This window comes from Bos javanicus, chromosome 28, assembly GCF_032452875.1.
Source record: "Bos javanicus breed banteng chromosome 28, ARS-OSU_banteng_1.0, whole genome shotgun sequence".
Lineage (NCBI taxonomy): Eukaryota > Metazoa > Chordata > Mammalia > Artiodactyla > Bovidae > Bos > Bos javanicus.
Window position 1 is genome coordinate 18,132,894 of NC_083895.1, and position 26,732 is coordinate 18,159,625.

Sequence of the window (26,732 nt, forward strand, 5' to 3'; positions counted from 1 at the left end):
TAAATATTGACATTGCTCCTCAGTTGAGATGTTTGATACTGCTGAGGGTAGCAACGGCAGAACTAACAGCAGGATCAAATGATACATTCTTACATCGTTGAGCCTTCCTTCCACTTCTTTTTTTGTAGTGGGGGTTGGATTCCCTTGTCTGCACATCTTCCTCCCACCCCACCCTTCCACCCCCACCCTGTTTTTCTCCCCAAAACCTGAGCACGCAGAGACTAGGTAAGGTGTTTTGCAAGCCCCTCATGGCAGCTCCTACTGTTGTCACAGCAACTCACAACAGACTCCACAGACACCGGGCCGGGGTGGGGAGCGCCAAACTGTGGGCTGACCGGTCAACTCTCTTGGGGTGCAAGCGCCAAAGGGGCTAGTGTCCCCCCCTGTGCAGTTCCTCTGGCTCCCCACCACCTTCCAAGGAAAAGAGCCTTGTGGTCGGCGCGGCGCGTCCCCCACCCCCTCCCTGGCGCAGCCCTCCTTCTAAGGGTGCCCTGTTGTGCATTTTCTCAGCTCTAAGTTAGGGGTGCGGCTGTGCAGGCGCTCCTAGGAATCTCTTCTGCTGGCCTCTGATGGGAGGGTTCCCGGCCTCGCAGAGAAGGCGAGGGCGGCTCCCAGAGCAGCTCGGTCCCACGACTCTTGCTCGGGACGCGGCCGGCCGCGTGGCGCGGCCCGGGGCCCCCATAGGCCACCCGCCGGGGCCGGGGCGGGGTGGGGTGGGGGGGGCTCCGCGGCGGCTGCTCGGAGAAGTTTCACAGCATAGCGCACTCACGACACAGAACCTACCCTGAAGCCGAGCGAGACGCGAGCTCTCTCCGCCTTCAAGGGCTGGGGGAGCTGGGGTGGGGGGTGGTCCCCGCCACTCAGCAGCAGCCACGACTGCGCGCGGTCGCGGGTGTGCCGGGCCCCTGCGCGCGGCGCGCCGCCCGCCGCCCAACTTTGCACAAAGGCAGCATGGCTCTGCCTCGCCTCTTGGGCTCGCCCCGCGCCGCGGCGGCAGCTCTTCCCGGTGCCGGGCCGGAGGGGCTCGCCCCTTTCCGTCCCCCAGCCCTCCCCCTTTCCTCCCGCCCCCGCCCGGCTCCCAGGCTGGCCGGCCGGGCGGAATGGAGAGCGCTCGGCACCCAGCTCCGCCGCGGTGGCGACCGCCGCTAGCTCTGTGACGTTAGCAGCCTTCGCGGCTATTTATATCCGCACGATTGGATTTCATTCATGAAACCCGGGCCTGGTGTGTCTGTGCGCTAGGGTGCGGGTTGCAAAGGTGCCTTAGTTTTTACGCAGACCCTGGGGGTGGGGTGGGGGGGGGGGGGGGGGGGGGCGGACTCGGAGGCTGCCTGCCGGGGGCTAACGTGTGCCGAGCCTGGGAGACCCCAGCCCTGTTTGCTAGTGGCCGGGAAGGGAGGGGCAGGGCGAGCTGTAGCCTCCCTCGCCCCCGCCCTCCCCACGTCCTCTGTCCCCAGCACCCCACCCATTCGCATACAACTGCTGGCCCTTTGTCCCAGGCTCTGGAAAAGTAAGTTGGGCCACTAACCGGCTGGGCAGCGTGGCTCTCTTCCCCCCAGGAGCTGACCGGCCGCGGACTCCAAGGGAGGACATTGGCTTTTGTTTCAAAACGGAGCCCAGCTGCTGACTAAGAGCTGCGTTAGCCCAGCCTCCTCCTCCCCTGGGCGTTGCACGTGCTGCCCGGCTCGACTCTGGGTTACCTTCCTCTGTGACTTGGCTCGTGGGGTCCCTGCAAGGGGCGTAAGGACGCACCGGCTGCCCCCGACCCGAGTAAGGAGGAGATTTACAACCTTTTATAAATGGCTGGGTGAGGAAGTGAAATTGACTTCTGACCGCTTGTGGGTTGTCAGAATTCTTGGATACCCTGCTGAACTCCTCCTTACTCTTCCAGGCTGTGAGCTCTGAGGACGGACCAGAGGCAGTTTTCATGCATGCACATAAAAGATGTCTGTTTCCTACAGAATGTCAGGTAATCTGTGAAGCTCTAAGAAGGTGACAATGAACGCAACCAACCCGGTGCTGGCCCCCAAGGCACTTTCTTTTCAGCCAGCTATTAAAATTAGTATGTTTTACACCATCTCATTCCCATCCTCGCAATTAGGGGCAAAGGTATTGATGTGTTCAGCTAAGGTTAAAGGGTTTATTCATTTGTGCTGTGATGTGCTCAGTCGTGTCAGACTCTTTGCTACCCCATGGACTGTAGCCAGCCAGGCTCCTCTGTCCTTGGAATTTTTCAGGCAAGAATACTGGAGTGGGTTGCCATTTCCTACTCCAGGGGAATTTCCTGACCCAGGGATCGAACCTGAATCTCTTGCGTTTCCTATGTTTCCTGTGTCTCCTGCATTGGCAGGCGGATTCTTTACCACTGTGTCACCTGGGAAGCCCTCATTCATTTGATAAACCTTTATTGAGGAGGCTATCTGTGTCCTAAGGGCTGGGGATACAAAGATGGCAACAATGTGTCCTTAGTCCTCAGGGAGTTCTCAGGTAATGGATTTGCAGAGCTGGGAAAGAAGGACCCATATTCTACTGCAAAGACTGTCTCTGTGTTGTCCCTCAAGAAACAGAACATCAAAAAGATGATAAATGCAAACACACTTCTCCTACCTCAGTTTCCTCCAAGAAACCATAGGCTCCCCAGATGAGTTTTACTACACTGGATGTTCCTACTCTTCCCCATTTGTTTATATTCCCTTTGGAGACCAAGTCTTGCCTGGTGCTCTCTGAATTCCCCAGAGACCCCAGAATATTAGTGACATTCAATGTTTTTACAAGGAAAGGTATTAAGGGCAACCTTCTTTTTTAAGCCATCCTCACTGAAGTGTCTTTGAAAATAGAATTATTAGTCTCTAATCTTTAATACCCAGAAGAGAGGACAATGAAAAGTCAGATTATGGGGGTCTACTCTAAGAACCTCAAGACAGACACATGAGGGGGTGATCATTTACTTGGCACAAAACAGACTTTGCTTAGTCTATATAAAAGTGACTCTATTTTGAAAGGTTGAATCATTATACCTTTTTTTTTCAGTAACATATTTCTTGGGAAAATTTAATTAACCCTGCTCACTCCTAGCAATCGCTCCTCTTTAGTGCAAGCCATTTCTCATCAGACTGCAATGGGAGATGAGAAATAATGTAGAAACTCAAAAGAAATAGGAATCAACATGTATTATGGCCTTTACATCTGGCAGGCAATGGGCTAGGCCAGGTTTCAAACACATTTTCTCAATTAAGCCTCACACTAGTTGATGAGATAGATACCCTTATTAACATAACCATTTTAAAGATGATGAAACTGAGGCACATAGAAGTAGTTTTCTGAAATTTTGACAGTTGCATTTGCACCTCGGTCAGATTATGCTAAGGCATTATTATATCACTAACTGGCCTTTTGACATCCTGCTTTTTCTTAATTTCTTTCATTTCCTCAGTTATGAATTAAAAAGTTAAACGCCATCTTTAAGCAGCAGGTCAGTCAGTCAGTTCAGTCACTCAGTTGTATGCAACTCTTTGTGATCCCATGCATCAGGGTCTTTTCAAATGAGTCAGTTATTTGCATCAGGTGGCCAAAATATTGGAGTTTCAGCTTCAACATCAGTCCTTCCAATGAATATTCAGGACTGATCTCCTTTAGGATGGACTGGTTGGATCTCCTTGCTGTCCAAGGGACTCTCAAGAGTCTTCTCCAACACCACAGGTCAAAAGCATCAATTCTTCGGCACTCAGCTTTCTTTATCCAACTCTCACATGACTACTGGAAAAACCATAGCCTTGACTAGATTGACATTTGCTGGCAAAGTAATGTCTCTGCTTTTTAATATGCTGTCTGCTGCTGCTGCTGCTGCTAAGTCACTTCAGTCGTGTCCGACTCGGTGCGACCCCATAGACGGCAGCCCATCAGGCTCCTCTGTCCCTGGGATTCTATGGGCAAGAATACTGGAGTGGTTGCCATTTCCTTCTCCAAGGCATGAAACTAAAAAGTGAAAGTGAAGTCACTCAGTCGTGTCCGACTCTTAGCGACCCCATGGACTGCAGCCTACCAGGCTCTTCTGTCCATGGGATTTTCCAGGCAAGAGTACTGGAGTGGGGTGCCATTGCCTTCTCCGAATATGCTGTCTAGGTTGGTCATAACTTTTCTTCCAAAGAGTAAGCGTCTTTAAATTTCACGGCTGCAGTCACCATCTGCAGTGCTTTTGGAGCCCCCCCGCAAAATAAAGTCTCTTATTGTTTCCATTGTTTCCCCATCTATTTGCCATGAAATGATGGGACCAGATGCCATGATCTTCGTTTTCTGAATGTTGAGCTTTAAGCCAGCTTTTTCACTCTCCTCTTTCACTTTCATCAAGAGGCTTTTTAGTTCCTCTTCACTTTCTGCCATAAGGGTGGTGTCATCTGCATATCTGAGGTTATTGATATTTCTCCCACCCTCTTGATTCCAGCCTGTGCTTCACCCAGCCCAGCATTTCTCATGATGTACTCTGCATATAAGTTAAATAAGCAGGGTGACAATATATAGCCTTGACCTACTCCTTTCCCTATTTGGAACTAGTCTGTTGTTCCATGTCCAGTTCTAACTGTTGCTTCCTGACCTGCATACAGATTTCCCAATAGGCAGGTTAGGTGGTCTGGTATTCCCATCTCTTTTCCACAGACTTTTCCACAGTTGGTGGTGATCCACACAATCAAAGGCTTTGGTCAATAAAGCAGAAATAGATGTTTTTCTGGAACTCTTGCTTTTTCGATAATCCAACGCATGTTGGCAATTTGATCTCTGGTTCCTCTGCCTTTTCTAGAACCAGCTTGAACATCTGGACGTTCATGGTTCACATACTGCTAAAGCCTGGCTTGGAGAATTTGGAGCATTACTTTACTAGCCTATGAGATGAGTGCAATTGTGCAGTAGTTTGAGCATTCTTTGTCATTGCCTTTCTTTGGGATTGGAATGAAAACTGACCTTTTCCAGTAAAAATTGGTACTTAAGTATAATTAAACGAACACTATGTCTTTAAACATTCAGGTTTGTACTGCACAAAAGTGGTATAAAAACTTTTGACTACCTTTTATGGTAATTATCTGCCAAAGTCACAGCATTAAAAAAATTCTCACAGTCAAGATACAGAGATGTTTCATATCATAGAACAGCATCATGCTAAGTCTTGGTATTTGCATCCTTTCACCAACCACTAATCTGTTATCCATGTCTAGAATTTTGTCATTTTGAGGCTTGTATTAATGAAAGCATACAGTAGATAATGTTTTGAGATTGAATTATTTTTTACTAGGCAGAATGCTCTTGAGATTCATCCGGGGTGTAGCATATATCAATACTTCATTTTAATGCTGAGTAAATTTCTGTTGGCTAGATATACCAGAATTTGTTATCTGTTTTCCTGTTGAAGGACTTTTTGAGTAGCTTCAGTTTTGCCCGTAAGAGTAATGCTTCTATAAACATGGTTTTGTAGGTATTTGTGTGAACTTAAGTTTTTATTTCTTTGGGATGAATGCCCAAGAATGCCATTGCTGGGTCATATGCTAAAAAACTGTCAAACTGTGTTCCAGAGTGCCTGTACCATTTTATGTTCCCACCGGTAATATATGAGGGAGAAGGCAATGGCACCCCACTCCAGTACTCTTGCCTGGAAAATCCCATGGATGGAGGGGCCTGGTAGGCTGCAGTCCATGGGGTCACCAGGAGTCGGAACGACTGAGCAACTTCCCTTTCACTTTTCACTTTTATGCATTGGAGAACGAAATGGCAACCCACTCCAGTGTTCTTGCCTGGAGAATCCCAGGGACAAAGGAGCCTAGTGGCAGCAGCAGCAGCAGTAATGTATAAGAAATCTACTTCCTCCATGTTCTCATCAGTATTTGGTATTATTACTCTTAAAAAAATTTCATTTGTTCAATAGTTTTTTCCGGACAAATTATGGTGGTTTTAATCTGGATTTCCCTAATGACTAATGATACTGAAGAACTGACTCAGTGAAAAAGACCCTGAAGCTGGGAAAGACTGAAGGCAGGAGGAGAGGGGACGATAGAGGATGAGATGGTTGGATGGCATCACGGACTCGATGGACATGAGTTTGAGCAAGCTCCGGGAGTTGGTGATGGACAGGGAGGCCTGGCGTGCTGCAGTCCATGGGATCGCAAACAGTAGGATAGGACTGAGCGACTGAACTGAATGATACTGAACCTCCTCTCATGTGCCATTATATCTTTTTTGCGGAAATATCTGTTCATCTCTTTGGCCTACTTTATAATTGGATTTTTTAAACTACTGAATTCTGAGAGGTTTTTTTTTTGCCTCCAAAAGTATATTCTGGGATCACAGAACTTTCAAACTGTAAAATAAATACTCCTTCAAGATAACACCATTTTCAATCTAGCCACTAGCATCCAACATTTCTACTGCCATTTGTTTTAGAGAATCTTCTCAGGTATTTACATTAAGTATTCTGAAGTACTTACATAAAACTCCTTTAGAGAGGGTCTTTCTCTATTAGTTAATAAACCTGCTCCTCATCTGTCGGTAACCGACCCGCAGAACCTGGCTGTCACGTGGCCACTGCCGAACTAGTTCAGGCCCCGCCTCTGCGCAGGCGCAGAGGCCACTTCCGGAGATCTGAGCCAGGGATGCAGCTAAGACTGCAAGAAGCTTGAGCGAGGCTTGGTTTGTGCGGACCATTCATCGCCTTCTCCTTGGATGCAGAATGGGGTGTTGTACTTGGCTGTTTAAAGGATGTCATCCTGGATGGCAAGTTCCAGGTGTTAGGCAGCAAATTTCATGGACAAGCACTACCAGTGTTTGAAGACATGCACCTATTTTAAGGAGTTTGGTAGAAAAGTGTTTGGTAGAAAGATAATGAAAAACAGTTGCCGGCGCATATTCCCAGAGTTAACAGGGGAACAGCCAACAACTTTGCGGTACTTTACAGATCAGGTGGCTGGAGATGTAGTAAAGGGGGTATGCTGGCTTTTGAAAAAATGCATCTGGACTAGAGAACTAAGTAAGGCCCGTGGGCACTGGACTTAAGCATTGGCTTAGGGATGACTTTATCCAAATTGTCTTGCACGCTGGCTTTCCGGAACGACCACGGCTATGACTCTCACCTCCAGGCAGTGGGGTCAGTCTTGACGGAGCAGGCAGGAGGGTGTGTGCCTCTCCAGCGAATGGTGGCAGAAAGGAAAGACAGACCCTGTTTGGGGCTCTTTATTAGTGGGGAAGTAAATGACCTGACCCTCCGAAGACCCTTTGTTTCTCCTGAAACTTGTATTCTGGATCTCTAGTACTTCCGCCGGAGTAGGTGTTTCTCCCAGATGTCAGACTGCTCTGGGACCTGACGCTGTTCAGCATTCCATCCGGGGCCCCCTCCTCATTTCTCTTGGCTTTGATATCCACATGGAATAACCTTGCATCAGGAACCCCTTTCCCCAGTACCACAGGCAGGCTTTGCCCGAATCACTTTCAGTTGGGTAACGAGAAGACCCTTTAGCCTCGGGAGGCCAGCTGTATGAAGTTTTGACTAATTGGGAATTGATCTCAGCTGTGAATCATACCTGCTCTTATGGTCTTTAAAGTTCCTATTTTCTAGAGAAATCCAAGTTAGTCTTGGCTGTGGGAATCAACTAAAGGAAATGTTCTTTACCTGAAAGCTACAAGTGTAAATTAACTCCCAGTCTTGAGTTTGTAGTCTGGTTATCGCTGTTGACCTTGATGCGGTTTCTAGTGGATCCCGTCTTGGCATTTCCTTTGTTACCCATTTAAAGATAGAAGCCTTAAATACAGTGTGCTTTTAGTTGTCAGTTCTCTGAAGGTGGAAATTTTTTTGCACTAGAGTTCCTTTTGTGACTGGGCAACAGTGGATATAGGCCCTGCGTTGGAAATAGACAAAGAAGTATTCTTTGCCTAGAGCATGTTAAATGTATTTGTGCAGGTTTGCATAAAATCCTTTCTCTGGGGATTCCTTCATTAGGTTTTGTTGGTGGGTCAGGTTTGTTGAAAACGTGATTTTTGTGAGCTCCGCAATTGTTGCTACATTTATCTTCTTGTCACAGTCTCTCTTACCAAGATGACTGTTCACCGGTCTAGCTCAGCATCTGTGAGAGGAGGTAGCAGACAGCTTTTATGGGCCTCTGTCTGGCTTTGTTTAGTACAGAGCTGCTAATTGTGAAACATGTATATCACATCTCTAGAAAGAAGAAAAACAGTCTAATGCACATTATTTTTGATTAAAAAAATGGAAATCTGTATTGGGGAAAAATATGCATGTGAAATGGACATTTGTTTAAAAGAAGCTATGTTCCTCATATTACAAAAGGTATTAGTATCAGGCTTCAATTTTACCTGATTACAAGTAAACGACAAGATTTATATGTTGTGGCATTTTTAAGGCTATCTTGCCTGACCAACTGTGTCATGCCAAAAATACAAAACTGTTTCTCTTCATGACATGAGTTTAAAAAAAAAGAAAAACAAAAACCTCAAACCAAAACACATTAAGGGGAGCATAGAGCAGGGAAAGAGTAGGACATGGAATTGTATTTTTCCCATCCCACTAACTGGTCCTATAATTCTGTGTTAGTCCCTATTGCATTTCAAATTTCCATGTGTAAAATGAAGATGAGAATAATAACTTTCTAAAGAGTTGTTGAGACTAAATGAAATAACGTCTGTGGAAAATGTCTTGTAAAATGTGAAACTCTCTACACACTGGTAAGTGTAAAATGACTCATCCTGAAGCATTTAAAAATCCTATGCAGCACAGGGCAGCCTTGCATTTGGGAGTACAAAGATCAGTCATATAGGAACTGTATCATTCCCATAATTCAGCCCCCAAGGCTGACTGTAAGTATTATACAGAATAGCCTCCACCGACTTCTCTCCATAAGGCAGAAAGTTTTTGAGATTTGAGTTTTTTTGCTTTGCCAGTGACTTGTAATTGCTGCATTTCCTCCGCACCCCATCCTACCTATAGAAGTCTGCTAAACTACATATAGAAACTAGAAAAATAAATGGACTACACACGCACACACAAAACCGATTTCAGAAAACTGATTCTGCCTATGGTCCTGTCACATTTTTCTGCTTACTGAGCATCTCTAATATACATGTCATTTAATCTTCATGACACCGTGAGAATTATTATCTCAAATATGAGAGGTGGGAAAAGTGAAAGTGAAAGTCGCTCAGTCTTTCCAACTCTTTGTGACCCCAAGGACTATACAGTCCATGGAATTCTCCAGGCCAGAATACTGGAGTGGGTAGCCTTTCCCTTCTCCAGGGGATCTTCCCAAACCAGGGATCAAACCAGGGGCTCCTGCATTGCAGGCAGATTCTTTACCAAATAAGCTATGAGGGAAACAAGTGAAGTTTATTAGAAGGTGACTTGCTCTCTGTTAGCAGACGAGGAACCTGAATTCTAACCCAGAATGCTAATCCTGACCTTCTGACCACATGAAAGTAAATACTTTGAAATTTAGTGTATAAGTACCCAAGCTGGAATCAAGATTGCTGGGAGAAATATCAATAACCTCAGATATGCAGATGACACCACCCTTATGGCAGAAAGTGAAGAGGAACTAAAAAGCCTGTTGATGAAAGTGAAAGTGGAGAGTGAAAAAGTTGGCTTAAAGCTCAACATTCAGAAAACTAAGATCATGGCATCTGGTCCCATCACTTCATGGGAAATAGATGGGGAAACAGTGGAAACAGTGTCAGACTTTATTTTTCTGGGCTCCAAAATCACTGCAGATGGTGACTGCAGCCATGAAATTAAAAGACGCTTACTCCTTGGAAGGAAAGTTATGACCAACCTAGATAGCATATTTAAAAGCAGAGATATTATTTTGCCAACAAAGGTCCGTCTAGTCAAGGCTATGGTTTTTCCAGTAGTCATATATAGATGTGAGAGTTGGACTGTGAAGAAAGCTGAGTGCTGAAGAATTGATGCTTTTGAACTGTGGTGTTGGAAAAGACTCTTGAGAGTCCCTTAGACTGCACGGAGATCCAACCAGTCCATCCTAAAGGAGATCAATCCTGGGTGTTCATTGGAAGGACTGATGCTGAAGCTGAAACTTCAGTATTTTGGCCACCTCATGCAAAGAGTTGACTCATTGGTAAAGACCCTGATGCTGGGAGGGATTGGGGGCAGGACGAGAAGGGGATGACAGAGGATGAGATGGCTGGATGGCATCACTGACTCAATGGATGTGAGTCTGAGTGACCTCCGGGAGTTGGTGATGGACAGGGAGGCCTGGCGTGCTGCAATTCACGGGTCTCAAAAGAGTCAGACACGACTGAACAACTGAACTGAACACTTAAATTATGGGTGGTGGTGGTGGTTTAGTTGCTGAGTCGTGTCCAACTCTTGCCACCCCATGGACTGTAGCCTGCCAGGCTCCTCTTGTCCATGGGATTCTCCAGGCAAGAATGCTGGAGTGGGTTGCTATTTCCTTCTCCATGTAAATTATGGATATACTCTACTTTAAAAGGAATACAGTTTTTTTGTTTGTTTGTTTTAGAAACACCAATGACCTGGAAGGAGACCTACCAGTCAATCCCCAGAAATAGAGGTGAATTGTGAGGCTTTTTCTTTTTGTCAGTACTCTACTTTCATAATGGTTCCTTATCTAAAAGCACCGAGGACCTGACTCCTTCCTCTGAAGTCAAGAACGTGTCTCCATGCACACAACTGCAGTCTCTCCTTAGCTCGGTCAATATGTATATTCATCATAATATTTAACGGGACCTATGATTTACTACTTGGTAAACTCGCCTTTATGAACAAGTAGTTAACTGCACCACATGTGAGTGATATAAGCAGTTAAAGATGTTCAGGATCAACATTGAAGGAGAGCAGTCCCTTAGCTTGTAAACATGAGCTGATAACTCCTGGGGTCAGAGACAAAAATCTCACTTCCTTTCACCAGATCAACTTTAAAGGAGCCTGGAGTTTTGGGTGAAAGTGCAGTGTCTCTGTTCCCACAGTCCTTGAACAGCACTGTGGGTGAGAAAGCCCATAGTAAATGGTTTATAACAAAGGTGAATGATAAAACTTTCACAAGGTTCCTTAGTTATAGTTTCTTCTAGTTAGTCCTATCTACAAAGCATGTATGTGACTTAAGACTAAACCTCAGTTTTAAGGGAAAATTATCCTTTATGGCTTTATTTATTCCACAGTAACCACTGCCCACATTACATTGATCATTCACAAAAGGGCACTTTGAGACCATACAACTGTTTTGTAAAGAGTAAAGTATAATATGTAAGGTACTAGTGTGGATGAATAATAGTCATAAGTACTGTGATAACCACCTGGCTTGTTTTCTGAGATATTGATAATCATTTCCTTAAATTTATTTTTTAATGGAATATAGTTGAATTATGATGTCAATTAATGCTGTACAGCAAAGTAAGGTAATTATACATGTATATACATTTACATTCTTTTTCATACTCTTCCATTATGGTTTATCACACGATATTGAATATCATTCCCTGTGCTACTCAGTAGGACCTTGTTGTTATCCATTCTATATGTAATAGTTTGCATCTGCTAACCCCAGCCTCCTATTCCATCGCTCTCCCACCTCTCTCCCCCTTGGCAACCCTTAGTCTGTTCTGTGTGTCCCTGGTTCTATTTCTGTTTAATAGATTCATTTGTGTCATATTTTAGGTTCCACATATAAGTGATACCGTATGATATTTGTCTTTTTTTTTTCTGACTTCCCTTAGTAGGCTAAATTCTAGTTGAATCCATGACCACATGGCTTCCCCACCCCCTTTTTTTTTAACACCAAAGCATTTTGTATTGGGGCATAGCCAATTAACAATATTGTGCCGTTTTCAGGCAAACAGCCAAGGGACTCAGCCATACATGTATATGTATCCATTCTCTCCAAACCCCCTTCCCATTCAGGCTGGCACATAACATTGAGCAGAGTTCCATGTGCTGATATAGTAGGTCTTCGTTTGTTATCCATTGTAAATATAGCAGTGTGTACATGACCTTCCCAAAGTCCCTAACTATCCCTTCCCCCAGCAACCGTTAAGTTCATTTTCTAAGTCTGTGAGTCTCTTTCTGTTTTATACGTTTATTTGTATCATTTCTTTTTAGATTCCACATAGAAGGGATGTCATATGATATTTCTCCTTTTCTGTCTGACTTAGCTCACTCAGTATGACATTGTCTAGGGATGACCACCTGACTTTTTAATCTGTAATGATTCTAGTTAATATTTAGGTAGCAACCACTATGGGTTGGGCATGGTGCAGCATGTTTTACTACCTCAGTCCAAGTAATACTTCTTTTTAACAGTAAAGATGATATACCATCTGGGCATGGAAATAGTTCTTCTGCTTTCTGTGGAAATGAACTCATCACAACTGTTGCTGTTATTAACAAGAGGTTTGTATTGTTTGATTTTTGCTAGGTTTGATGTTTCTCCCTAGTAATACATTTTAGGTGGCAAATGGATGGGAAAAAAGCATATATACCCTGAACGATAGTTTACAAATAGAAACACACAGGCACCTGAAAGATGCCTGAAAATTTTCTTTATATTTGGACTCTTGCATATTATACAAAAAGTGGAGGGCTGAGATATTGAGAGATACTCGAGTGCCTTCTGAATGGTAAAAATTTATGTTCAATATAATTTAAGCTTTAAATGTATTTTGATGTATTCAGTTTTATTTTGACTTTATCAGTTAAAAATTATAAACTTAGCTAACTCTGTTATTTACAACACTTATTAACCTGTTCATCGCCTTTCTTTATTTTTGGAATTGGTATTTCCTGGTCTTATCAACTACAGTGTTCAACAGAGAAGACAACTTGGTTGGGAATTCAGACCCCTGGGTTGAGAGTTAGGAATTGAGGTCTCAAGACTGGCTGTTAACAACTCTATGGGAGAATTTCCTTAGGCAAGTCAAGTCACTTCTCCCAGGGCCCAGTTTCCTTATCTCTGAATTGAAAGCCTCAGCCTGGAGTACCAAAGTTCATGGCAGTCCAGAGTGAATACACTTTGCATGTTGAAATTATTACAAAAAGACCGAAGACCTAGTGACCTTGAAAAGCAGTTTACACTTCTCTTATTTTGAAAGATTAAAAAAAATATTCAACAAACATTGAATGAATTCTTTCCATTTACTTATTACTAAATTAAGCTGACAGTTTCATTAGTTACTGATGGCTCTCATTTGGCTTGGGGGTCAGGGTTGCTAGATAAAATATAGGACACTCAGTTACATTCACCTGTCCCATGCAATTTAGGGCATATTTTAAAAGTATTTATTGTCTGAAATTCACATGTAGCTGGGTATCCTGTATTTTCATTTGCTAAATCTGGCAATTTAGTGGATCAGAAAGGGTGAGGAGAGGGGAGCAAAACTAAATTGAAGGAAAACTGACAAGCATTTTTGGAATTATCCAGTTGTGAATTTACAAATAATCAGAAGGAGATAAAAATGAATTAGTCAAGTAGCATTTTCCAGAGTTTATTCTGTTGGACCAACCCTGAACGAAACTCTGTTAAAAAGGGAAATAGTCCTTCCTTTATAAATGTTAAAGTACGTTGGAGAACTACTTTATATTTTATCTTCTTCCTAAGGGAAGTTATTTTTCTTATTGCAAGACTTCCCAGGGCGTTTATAGGTGAAAGTTAGCTGTGCCTTCCTCAGAGGGAAATACTCTCTGTTGAGCTGCCTGTGCTTATTTAACCAGGATCTCTTCTTTGTGGTCCTAGAATACTATCAACAACCACAATGTTCTTGAACACACTTGTGAACATCACAGTTAATAAAACCACAACAGTGTACTGCATGGGTCAGTCATTCCAAACAGCACGGAGGCTTCTTCCTGATTGGGTAGACATGTGGGTCATTGTGGTCAATTATTCAAGGAGTAACTGTCCTGGGTTACTCCAAACCACAGATAATTGCCAACTATCATTACACAGCACAAATGCATTCATTTAAAATGCCAGTTTGGTATATACCAGCAATGCTGATTATAAAACACTGTAATTAGTTAATGTAGCTTGGTGGCAGCTGACCTAGCGTTAGTAAGCATTCTCTCCATCTAAATTTGTTATCTATAACTTGTTAGTGACAGATACTCAAAAGGGTCCACTGTTTGATTGCAAAGAAAACAGAAACCCATGTATACACTGAGCCTGTTGGTTGTTTGCAAAGGAATGTGACTGTTTTGAAAATTAATATGTACTATCATAGTTGACGAGTTAAACTTTTTGTTTAAACATGTTATTAAATTCGTAGCCATTTTTAGCCATTAATTTTGATCAGTTAACACACTGAAATAACTGTCGTGGGAGTCTACAAATTTTCGGTTGGACCTCATCTGTTAATAGGCTGATAATCCTCTTCGGAGTGACCACAAGTGTTCCCAAAGAATTAGGTGCAGTGGTGTAAGCACCACTAAGCCTTAGGAGTCAACTCACATTCCCTCTTTCTCCCATCCTAAAAACTAACCTGAATCAAAGGCTAATTAATAGTGAGAATACTAAAAAAGCAGGTCTACAGAACATGTAGCGTGGTGTGGGGAGGGAACCCAAGGTTTTAGAATAGTCGCACACTTTGTAATCTATTTCTGGAAACCTCAAAGAGTATTCTTAACAACTTTCCCACTGGTAATAATAACAACAACAATTACAACATGTGCTGAATGTTCACTCCATGCCTGACACGCTCTGTTCTGTGCTTTTTCAGGCTTTATCATGTCTTCTTCGTGGCAGCCCTGTGAGGTACTGTTGTCCTCTCCATGGTACAAATGGGAAAGCCGAGGAATAGAGAGTTAAGTCATTTGTGAAAGATCATATCCTTAGAACGGGGAGTTCAAGGATTAAAATTCTAAGTCTAAATTCAAATCCAAATTCATAACCACTATACAATACTGCTGCAAAGCGGAAGGACTTCCTGTGAGCAGACATCATTTGTGAGTGTATTTTCTCTGCCAGGACAGACACAGACCCCACCATTAATCAGATTATAAAGTCAGTAATTGGGTCCTCAGAACATGTGGTTAAAAGCACAAGAAGGCTAATGCCGAATTTAGGGAGGTGGAAAAGTCAAGCACCTCTAAATGAAGAAATCACAGGGAACTTGACTTGATACCATTTTTATAAGCATCAAGTTGAAGCCTCAAACATTTGAGTTTTAAGCACCATGTGTTAGAACACTGATATGACTGTAAATTTTCTGAAGATTTGTCCAGTATACAATTGTTAAACTCTGATTTCCTTCAGAAATCAAAGTTTCTGAGCTATTCTCTTGCAAAAGAAACCCAGCAGGTTTTAGTTTTAAAGGGCTTAGGAACTTGATATTGCATAGGTCAGAGGAGCTAAATTTTTTTCTTTTTATTTGATGAGTAAGCATAACTGACTGGCTCCAAATAGGAAAAGAAGTATGTCAAGGCTGTATATTGTCACCCTGCCTATTTAACTTATATGCAGAGTACATCATGAGAAATGCTGGGCTGGAAGAAGCACAAACTGGAATCAAGATTTCTGGGAGAAATATCAATAACCTCAGATATGCAGATGACACCACCCTTATGGCAGAAAGTGAAGAGGAACTGAAAAGCCTCTTGATGAAAGTGAAAGAGGAGAGTGAAAAAGCTGGCTAAGCTCAACATTCAGAAAACTAAGATCATGGCATCTAGTCCCGTCACTTCATGGGAAATAGATGGGGAAACAGTGGCAGACTTTATTTTTTGGGGCTCAAAAATCACTGCAGATGGTGACTGCAGCCATGAAATTAAAAGATGCTTACTCCTTGGAAGGAAAGTTATGACCAACCTAGATAGCATATTCAAAAGCAGAGACATTACTTTGCCAACAAAGGTCCATCTAGTCAAGGCTATGGTTGTGAGAGTTGGACTGTGAAGAAAGCTGAGCGCCGAAGAATTGATGCTTTCGAACTGTGGTGCTGGAGAAGACTCTTTCGAGTCCCTTGGACTACCAGGAGATCCAACTAGTCCATCCTAAAGGAGACCAGTCCTGGGTGTTCATTGGAAGGACTGATGCTGAGGTTGAAACTCCAATACTTTGGCCATCTCATGTGAAGAGTTGACTCATCAGGAAAGACCCTGATGCTGCAAGGGATTGGGGGCAGGACGAGAAGGGAATGACAGAGGATGAGATGGCTGGATGGCATCACTGACTCTATGGACATGAGTTTGAGTGAACTCCGGGAGTTGGTGATAGACAGGGAGGCCTGGCGTGCTGCGATTCATGGGGTCGCAAAGAGTTGGACACGACTGACCAACTGAACTGAACTGAAGCATAACTGGATTAAAAGGTTGTGTAGATACAAATTTCTAAATTAAAAAACAACAACAACAAAAAACTCAAGATCAACCATCAACAGGAAAGAGTAGGAATTTATAATAAAAGTGACTTCATTTTTAAAATTAATGTGGTAACATCTTCATGGTGGTAGCATATTCATATGGTGGTCCCCAATGAACCACACGTCTCTGTCGGGGGGAGGTCCCTCCTGGAAGAGGCTGGCCTTGTGACCTGTATTAGCTCATACAATGTGGTTGAAGAGAAGCTGTACCTGTTCTGGGCCCAAGTCTTAAAAAAACCTTGGCAGCTTCTGCCTGTGTACTTAGAAGGAAAATACTTACAATGTATGAAGTTGGACTACACTGGGACTGTCATTCTTAAAAGAAGCCTAACCTAGCCATGTGGAGAGTTCCCATGGATAAATAGCTAGGCCCTAGAACACAGCGTCAGCTAAGCTCTCAGCTGACAGCCAGCAGCATATTGCCAGCCAGGTGGATGAAGCCATCTTGGAAGTGGATTCTCCATCACCAGCTGAACAGCCCCCCAAACATGCAGGGGTCTCCACAGAGCCCTGCCTAAGCTACAGCACTGGGAGCAAATAAGTGAGACAGTTGTTTTAAGCCTCCAAGTTTTGAGTTAAATCTTTGGGGGGACCATGCTGCATGGCATTTGAGATCTTAGCTTCCCAACCAGGGATCCCTGCCACGAACTGAACCCTGGCCCCCTTCAGTGGAAGAAGGGAGTCTTATATACTGACTACCAGGGAAGTTCCATTGAATTAATTTTTAATGTAACAAAACATTGACATAATTATACCAGATCTTTTCCCTTTCTCCCAAAATTGTTTTGGAGGGGACATACATTCATTCGATTATTGGTTTTGTAAAATGGTAACAACTTTACCATGTTCTATTTTTGCCTTTCCCCAACTTTGTATTGAAGGAAGCATTCATTCTTTCAGCGTTTGGCAAGTATTCCTGTTGACTGTTAGGCCCTAGGTACCCAAAGATGAGAAAGAGACTCAGAAAAGCACTTAGCCTAACGGAGGAGACAAACACTCGCACACAGGATTGGTTTTGTGTGTTAGAACGATGTGTGCCTAGCACAATAGCAGCACAGAGAAGGGATCAACTCATCTTTCAGTGACCGTGGAGGGGTCAGAATTTTCCAGCACGTGTCCTACAAGGAATGGCATTTGTGTTAAGCATTGAAAGATGAAAGGAATTCTCCCAGGTAGAGAAAGAGCAGTCTGGAGGAGTCCTTCTGTGCTTAGGAAAGAACGTTAGCAAAGTTCTGACAGCGTTAAGGAATATGATAGTTTAGAGTAACTAAGTGTAGTCTTATGCGGCCGTGGGGCAAGGTGGGGCAACAAAGGTTACCTGCCTGTCCAAGCGGTCAGAAGCCTTGAAGGCCATTCTCATCAGCATGGCTTGAGGACAAGGTAAACCATCTTAACAATTTAAAAAAATTGTACTTAAATGAAGTACAATTTGCACACAGCAAGAAGTCTTAACATCCTAAGTTCAATGAATTTTAATGTATGTAAATACCTGTGTGACCACCACTTGGACCAAGGTCAGGCCAGCATAATATGACAAAACGTGAAAAGGATGTCTTGAGCATAGACCCATATATCCTGAACAAAGTATTAGCAAATACAGCAGCTTACCAAAGGATGATACATCAAGACCAAATGATCAGGAATGCAAGGTTGGTTTACTATTTAAAAACTCAACAATGTAACCTACATTAGTAGAATACCAAACCATATCTAATAGATGCAGATAAGACAAATGATAAAATTTAACACTCTTTCGTGATCGAAATTTCATCTGAGTATTTAAAGCAAGGAAAAGACCTGGGCGGATCTGTGCTGTTCAGAGTCGAAGGCCCTCTGTGAAGCAGTCAGGGTTCTCAGTCCTGGAACAGGGTGCTATGGTATGACTTTCTCTAGGAAGAGTTTCCAGGGATATAGGAGAATGCAAAATCCACAGACATCCAGCTCTACGCCTGGAGGAACCGTGCCAAATGCTGACTCTAAGTGAGCAATAAATTAACTCCAGACCTCTTTAACAGCTATGTAGACAAGGAAGGACTCAGACAGAGTCCATTAAAAATGTGATTGCTCTACATGTCACAGACAGCAGTGCTAATGGATATTGCTTACATGTCTGAGCCTGGCTGCTCTGTGCCACAACAGGAACGAAACAAGATCAAAGCCGAGTAGCTCAGGCCTATAGTGATGGCTCCTGGCAATAAAGGTAACAGGTAGAAACCTGAATCCTAGTTTCGTCTGCCACTATCCAGCCGTGTGCCCTTTGGAAAGACAGATTACCCCTCTGGGCTTGTGGTTTCTGCATCTGTGAAATAAGTGGATTAGACTTGATGGGTCTCAGTATGAGTCAGATCTGGATTTCAGTCCTAGCTCCAGCCTTACCATCTGTGTGACCTGTGCCTCACTTTCTCCATCTGTATAATGGACAGAAACCTCAATGTGTTTCTCTGAATATTAAATAAGATCATGTAAGCGGAACACTGAGCACATTCACTGTACATATTGAATACAAAATAAAGATAGATGTTGTTAATGTTCTAAGAATTAGCTATTAGGTTCTAAAGTGCCGTAATGATTAACAGACTGGAAATACTAATTTTTTTTTCTGACATGGAGATTGGTAAGTGTCGTGGAAAGCTTTGAAATTCTTCATGTCCCGCCCATCACAGGTAGGGTACTGTAAAAAGCTTGGGTAATTTTAGCAGAAAGGAGAACAGAAGGATAGATACTCTTTCATGATTTAATCTTGGTAATGTACCAGTGATTTCATTACCATGTGTAAAAAAACTATGATGACATTTCCTATACTCAGATAAGTACTAAGTGAGAAATCTAATTAAATGATGAGTCCATACAGTTTCCATAGAATGTAATTAATAAGATACCAGAACCCCCTATTGATTATGGTGCTGAATTTAATCAAATAGTATGTTTATCTAAGTAATCCAGAGTCTGATGTCTACAGTCAGGCATGTGACTTTCACCGGTTGTAAATAAGCTGTTCAGAGGAACAAAGTACCCTGCTTAGAGAACAGGAAATTTAATGATCTGCATTTGTAACATAACATATTGTATCAAATAAAGGACTGCTTTTTTCTGAAAGTCATATTCATAGAATCTTTCTGAGTTTGAACTATTTAGTTAGACCAAATATTCAAACTGGAAATATTCATGAGAGAGCTTTAAATGATGTTAGTATTTTGGACCATGTCCCCACCATCCATCAGACACTTTCTTATTTATGGGGAATCGCAGCCCAAGTCATGGAGAACTTGCAGTGCGTACAGTGGGACTGCATGTTCTGTGGCCTCCTGGGAAGGGCTAGAAGCTTAGCTACCCCCAACTCTCCACCTCTAACACCTTTGGAATTATTATTACCGCCTTGGGAAGATGTGGTCTTCATCATGGCCACAGTGGTGAGAGCCAGATGGTGGAGTCCGTATTTTTAATTTTTATTGGAGTATGAAGTGAAGTCTCTCAGTCGTGTCTGACTCTTTGCAACCCCGTGGACTGTAACCTGCCAGGCTCCTCCCTCCATGGGATTCTCCAGGCAAGAGTACTGGAGTGGGTTGCCAGTTCCTTCTCCAGGGGATCTTCCCGACCCAGGGATTGAACCCGGGTCTCCTGCATTCCAGGCAGATGCTTTAACCTCTAGGCCACCAGGGAAGTCCTTATTGGAGTATAGTTGCTTTAATAATATTATGTTAGTTTTTTTACTGTACAGCAAAGTAAATCAGCTCTGCTGCTGCTAAGTCACTTCAGTCATGTCCGACTGTGTGACCCCATAGATGGCAGCCCACCAGGCTTCCCCGTCCCTGGGATTCTCCAGGCAAGAACACTGGAGTGGGTTACCATTTCCTTCTCCAATACATGAAAGTGAAAAGTGAAAGTGAAGTCACTCAGTCGTGTCAGACTCTTGGCGACCCCATGGACTGCAGCCTACCAGGCTCCTCCACCCATGGGATTTTCCAGGCAAGAGTACTGGAGTCGGGGGGCATATGTATACATATATCCCCTCTTTTCTGGGGTATTTCCTTTCCATTTAGGTCACCACAGAGCACTGAGTAGAGTTCCCTGAGTTATATAGAAGTCTTATTAGTTATCTATTTTATATATATCAGTGGTGTATATATGTCAAGCCCAATCTCCCAGTTCATAACCCCTGGAAGTGATTTTAATAAAGCTATAAATTCTAAGTCAGATAGGTTATTCTATTTATGTTATTACAGTGCTATTAAATGTGATGGTTGTTTATATTTTTAAAGGAGGTGGCCATTTTTTCTCTACCTGAGACCCAGTGCTAGGACTGTCCTGAGTAGAAACTTTCAAAGAGAGCTACTTGGTTGAAAACATCTGCTGATGAATTATATGCCGTTAGTGATCTCTGCAGTTCTTCTTGGAACTGATAGTAAAATCACCTATCTCTGATCTTCAAAATAACCCTTCTCAACAGAAAAAGAGGCACTTTTCTACAACAGATAATGTATCAAAATATGCACAGTGGTTATATTTTCCTTTTAAATATAAAAACACAGAAGTGGTAGAGGATAGAAGAATGATTAACATTTAACAGCAGACATTTCATAATTTCATAGGCTTATCTCAATTCACAAATGCAAAATAAAGTCAGGAGGCCAAACTGGCTTTTAAACGTACTCTTTCTACAAACATTGTTTTTTACCCTTTAGTGGAAATTTCCACATCCTCAGGAAGAAGCAAATTATATAGTGTATTTTTTTCCCCCTCATAAAATATCTAGTGTAAATGTCTAGGTCTTTTGCAATCCTAATTTTCTGTTTTGTTCTAAGGAAGCTTTCCACTTGACAAATACTTAGATGCTTATCTGTCCTTTGATACAGATTTAATATTATTCTCTGTAGCCCTGGAAATAACAGTTGGCTTGGTCCATTATGGCGAAATGGAAATAATTTTAAAAACACTATGGTTTCTGGTCCATTTGTAACAATTTTGTCCCCTTCCTGGGTTGGTCCTGGCATCCTGAACATAACCTGTATACTGACAATGCTATGATTCTGTTACTTGACCTCTGCAGGGCAGTATCACTTAAACTGCCCACCAGTTTCTGTGTATTTAAACAAATACATCATTTCTAATCTAGGATTGGACCATCATACATGGCTAGTTAGACCGTCAGGCATATCGTTAGGACTGGAAATCTATTTTCTAATGTCTCAAGGTCTTTGTAGTGCAGACCATGGATACAAATGTGATGGCAGACGTCCCCCAGAAAGTATTGCAAATACATGTAGTTTTCAGCCAAAGCAGCCTGCATAAACACGCAGCCACATAAACCACGCTGTTTGGCTTGAATGGCAGGAGTGGCCTCAGCCACTCACTGGCATACAGGTAGACCGTTTTTGTTACCCACTGCTCCGTACCAAAAAACCCAAATGGCTCAGCAAGTATTTACTGAATTACAATTCTGGCATTTGTTAATCTTTTTCTTCTCACACTTGAGGTTTTGCATCTTGCTCCCAGTTTTATAAAATGAAAGTGAATAAAGAGGTTTAATTAGCAAATAATCCAAATACAATTAAAAAAAATTTTATCTTCCAGAAGATAAATTCACAAGCATGACAAGAGGCTTTTAGGGCAATCTTGCAAAAAGGCTCTTTTGAAAGCTGCACGCTTTGCATAAAAATGTCTATGAGCAGAATAAAACATTTAAACAAGCAGCATTAACTAAAAAAGAAAACCTCAGCATTAGAAAACGCACACTCAGGCTTTCTTTTCCCATTTAGGTAGCTTCCTGTGGTTGGTCATCACCTTTTAAATAGAAAGTCATGGGCTCTGTCGGACCAGGCAAGATGTTCATACGCATGGGCCTTCAAAAGAAATCCATGTGTCAGAGAGGCAGATTCTTATGGCACATTGCTGCTAGCTGGGTATACTCCTGTGTTGTCCTCTGGATAATGTGACTGAGCATCACTTTCTTAATTATAAGCTCCCTGTAGGAGTTTCTTTGTTCCACACACTGCCAAATGTAGCACCTAATAGGTGACTCCTGAATGAATGAATGGATGGATGGATAGGCATTCAGTAATAACTCTGGATTGTTTCAAACCAACTGAAAGAAAAAACTTTGATTTCTTTCCTTGGCCCATTTTATTTTTCCTCCAACTGTCTCATGCCCTTCTCTACTCCAAAAATGCATGAAAAATGCATAAAAAGGACCAACTAGGGGGTGTGTGTGTATGTATGTGTGAAGTAATACACGCGAACATAAAATACAATCTTCGTATAATGTACTTTCAGTCTCTGTAAAAGTATACTCATGCAGTGTCCTTTTGTAGTATTTAATGATTTTACTAGTTAGGTACTCAGAAATAAACATACCACTGCCAGCTTGCATACAGCAGGTAGATCAGTGAAAGATGATTAAGAGACTGGAGTGGAGGTTATCACCAGAGGGTGAGAGAGAAAATCCTTTCCTGTGTTTTGGGCCACCGCTGCCCTCTAGGGGACACATGGAAAATAAGCAAAGTCTCAAACCTGCTAGAAATTTAAGACCTTGGCAAATCATTTTGTCTGCCTCACATTTATTAAGGAAAGCTTAATGAAGAGCTAATTAAAATTACTTTAAGGATAGCTGTATAATCCTCCCCTCCTCAAATCTTTACATCACATGCTTTTCTATGGTCACCCAATTTAGAGTCCCTCTCAGCTGATAAAAAGTTCTGTATTTTGTCTATGCTGATGTTCCTGTGGAATTTTAAACCTGTTTTTTCTTGTCCTGTTAAGGAACAGCTGCTTATTATGACTAACATGTTAGTCATTGTTTATACTTTTTCGGTGTTCCAGAAACCTGCAACCCCGACTCCTTCCGTCTTTTTTCACAGTCAGTGTGTATGGAGGAAAATACGCAAACATTTCCAAAGTTGCCAAATTGTTCCTTATTTCTAGACAAAAGAAGCTTCACTGATTTGAAGACCAAAAATCAGCTTGTGATTTTCACATGGGAGATATAACTTAAAGTACCCCTGGGTCCTTCAACCGTCTCAATATAAAGCTTGAAAAATTAGGGACAGTATCTTCTGTAATCCTACTTTATAAGCAGAAAGTAATGTACTTTCATTTCTAACTCTTAAAGGAGAATTTAAATAATACTAAATGAGATTTTTTGGAAGTGAATATTCTTAAGAGAATATTTCATGACTTGTGGATGATATTGTGGAAGAGCCACTTATAAAACATCTGTTTGTTCACCCATTTAACATGTGTTGAGTATTCCATTACTCAAAAGACACTATCTTAGGAGGTATATAAAGAAACTTACCATTCTGTAGAAACGAATTGTATGACAGTAACACATTTTGTCCTGTATTAGATTTGACTTTGTTCAACAAATAAAAAATATCAAGATGCTTATGTTTTATGTATATTACCTACTAGACTTCAAGTATCTAGAGAAAAGGGAATTTATTTTGCTCATCTTTGTATCACCAGTATCTTGGATGATTTAATTTCTCAAGCCTAACAGTAGTCCTTTAAGTGTGTGTTTTTGTTCCCAGTTTCTGGGTAAATTATTCAGCAGTTTATAAGCTAGAATGTAATTGAGATTTAAACCCAAGTGTGTCTGATCATTGATATTATGATTTTTCCCTGCTCATATGCCTAGCATAGTGACTGCACACTGTAGGTGTTCGATAAATATTTAAATAAGAATTAGTTGGTGTGCTTTTCCTAAGTAGTATATTCTTTGCTTTCATTTTGGTATCTCAGATGCTTCAAACAGTGCTTGGTACATAATAGGGCCTCAATAATTGTTGAATGAATGAATATAGATTTATTAGGAAATCTCTTTTCAGTATTTTTCTATCACCTAATTCTTATAGTATATCCACAATATATAGAATAATGTTTTAAGACTAAATGAAACAAATGTTTTATGAAATATGCATTGATGGTGGTCTGTAATGAACTGTCATGGAATTCATCTTCAGCTAAACTCAGGACATCAGATGGTCATTGACGTACCTTCTTGGCATTTCATTGTCCAAAGATTTGAGGAAATGAATGGGGGAGCTGATATTTTTAAAAAAACATCAAGTTCTAACTCATAGGAAATAATAAGAATCTTAAAGAACAATAGAAATAAGAGTTTTAAAAACTGATGGGGATAGAAATTCTGAAAAAAAATCAGAGAAATATGGCAAATTTGTGAGAACAGATTTTTTAAAATTCAGGGAACAGATTAGAAGAACTCTATAGCATAAAAATTTCAAAGGGAAAATATCATGAAAAGATTGAAAAGCTTGCAAAATTTCTAAACAAACCCCGAAGCTCTTAATGTCAGTTTTTATGGTATTAGGATTATGAGTAATTTCTTTAAAATTTTACCTTTCCACATTTTTAACTTGTCTATGAGTGGCTTTCAGGTAAACAGAGATGTTCCAATTATATTATCTAAAAAATAAAACAAAAGTCACTTTAAAACAAACAGTTTCTACCATATACAGTTGCACATCATTCTGATGTGGTTTTTATATGACATTCTTTCCAGTGTCTCTGCATCTCTACTTTAAATAATCCATTTATTGCTTTGTTCATTAAGCATCTGTTTACTGAGAAACTTGCAAATAGCAGCAATGTTCCAGGCCCTAGGACACAGATGTGGACAAAAGCACATGCTTGTTCTTAGAGGGCTGATATTCTAGTAGGGGAGAAAGACAGAAAACAAACAAAGCATGTCTTTAATTCTAGGCTGCAGTCAGGCTTTTAAGAAAAACGAAGCGTGGTAAGAGAGGGAGCAACGTGGTGTCATAGCTTCAGATGGGCTGATTAGGGAAGTCAGTCCTCTGAGAAGGGAACAACTGGTGATGGGAGGCTGGAATGCTAAGAATTGGATTGGGGAAAATGCAGGTGATGAGTCATGCAGGCAAGGGATACATGGCAAGATATAAGATACAAGACAAGATACAAAGGAAAACCCCCAAATGATCTGAGGTCAATTAAAAAAAAACTCAGGATACACGTGTTGTTCTTTGTCTGCTTTTTAAGTTCAAGGAGCACAATGTTCCAGTAAGAGATGAACCCACAGCTTAGAGGGGATGGTAACGTGGATAGATGAGAAAGACAACAGACTTGTAAGATTTCTGTTTTCTTTGTCTGTGGCTTTGAAATGGAAATGATAGACTACTGTTGCTAAGAGGGAAGAAAAGATGAGAAAAGAGAATGTAAGAGAATATATTCTAGATGCCTTCAAGGGTTCTCACTGGCGGGAACTTTGTCCCATTTTTTTTTCATCCCTTAGAAATGATAGCAATCTTGGGGCAAAGAAATAATGTTGGCATGCCTATAATTCTTTCGAATTATCTCAGTGGCCAGGTTTTATTGAAATGTGAGATTTGGCCATCATCATCTAATTGCTTTGTCTTTAGAAGCTGTTTTTCCTGAAATTCTCTTGTCCTTCTGGCTTAAATTTCCCTAAAGGGGCTGATGAAGGGAGAGGTGCAGGTTAGATTACGCTAGTAGAAGAGGGGCAAGGTTCTAAGAGAATTCAACCCTAGAGGGAAAAAGGAGAGAACAGAGGGACTCCAGTTGTGGGGGCACAGAAAGGGGGGGCCTCAAGGGACTGAGCTGGAGACCTCTCTCCCTTTCTCTTCCTCCATATCCCGACTTCACCTTCTTCTCAGGTTCTTTCATGCCCTCACGCTTTTGCTCTCCCTCCTTCCCACCAAACAATTCAAATTTGGCTCCATCTAAGTCCCAGCAGGAAAACTAGTGTCCCATTATGTCTCCAGATGAATTTCCAGAAAATACCATCTACAGCCACAAGAAGGAAACTCAGAAGGGTGTTCAGTAGGTGTGGCATGTGGTCGGATGTAGGAGTGTTGTTTTGGTCAATTCAAGATTCTAATGCAGTGTAAAATGAATTTATCTTCAGACATATACATACATATATATATATGTATAAAATTCTTATTTCAGAGTTTTAAAGCATGAGTAGAACAACCAAAACACCAAATTTTGAGTGTTTAGATTCTTAAAAATAGGATGCCTCTGAAATTCTAGTTACTGTAGTAGGTTCTAGGGACGCTGAGTAAGCCGATATCCTTGCTGCAGATGAAATCTGCTAAACCATTGCTGTCCGTCCGTCTTCGAGGTGCTGAGGGAAGCGGGAGTAGACACGGCACAAGATCAACACGTTTGACCTGATTTGCAAAAGGGGGAGGTTGATGGTTATCAGTGAACCTAAAATCAATTATGGTGAGGCTCCCAGCTGAGTTCCAGAAGCTACACCAAGGAACAGATCATGTAGATGTACATCCTTTCTTCCTGTGAAAGGGTGACTGCATTAGCCAATTGGGGTAATTAAGTATATCTGGATTTTCTACAGGATATTTGCC

The 26,732-nt window shown here is 41.9% G+C and overlaps 1 protein-coding gene across 9 annotated transcripts in view; it reads right to left on the bottom strand.

Annotated features, from left to right (window-relative positions):
• The window catches only part of RHOBTB1 (Rho related BTB domain containing 1), a 141,812-nt gene that overhangs the window by 74,686 nt on the left and 40,394 nt on the right, over window positions 1-26,732 (bottom strand). For 2 of the 9 annotated variants that reach the window (XM_061405071.1, XM_061405074.1), the window contains exon 1: window positions 784-869. The exons of 3 other annotated variants lie outside the window; for them this stretch is intronic. The gene's annotated coding sequence lies outside the window, so the exon portion shown is untranslated. Of the gene's footprint in view, window positions 1-783; window positions 871-1,525; window positions 1,614-6,467; window positions 6,567-26,732 lie in introns of those variants that run through there. 4 more of the 9 variants (XM_061405064.1, XM_061405069.1, XM_061405067.1 and 1 more) reach the window with 4 other exon arrangements.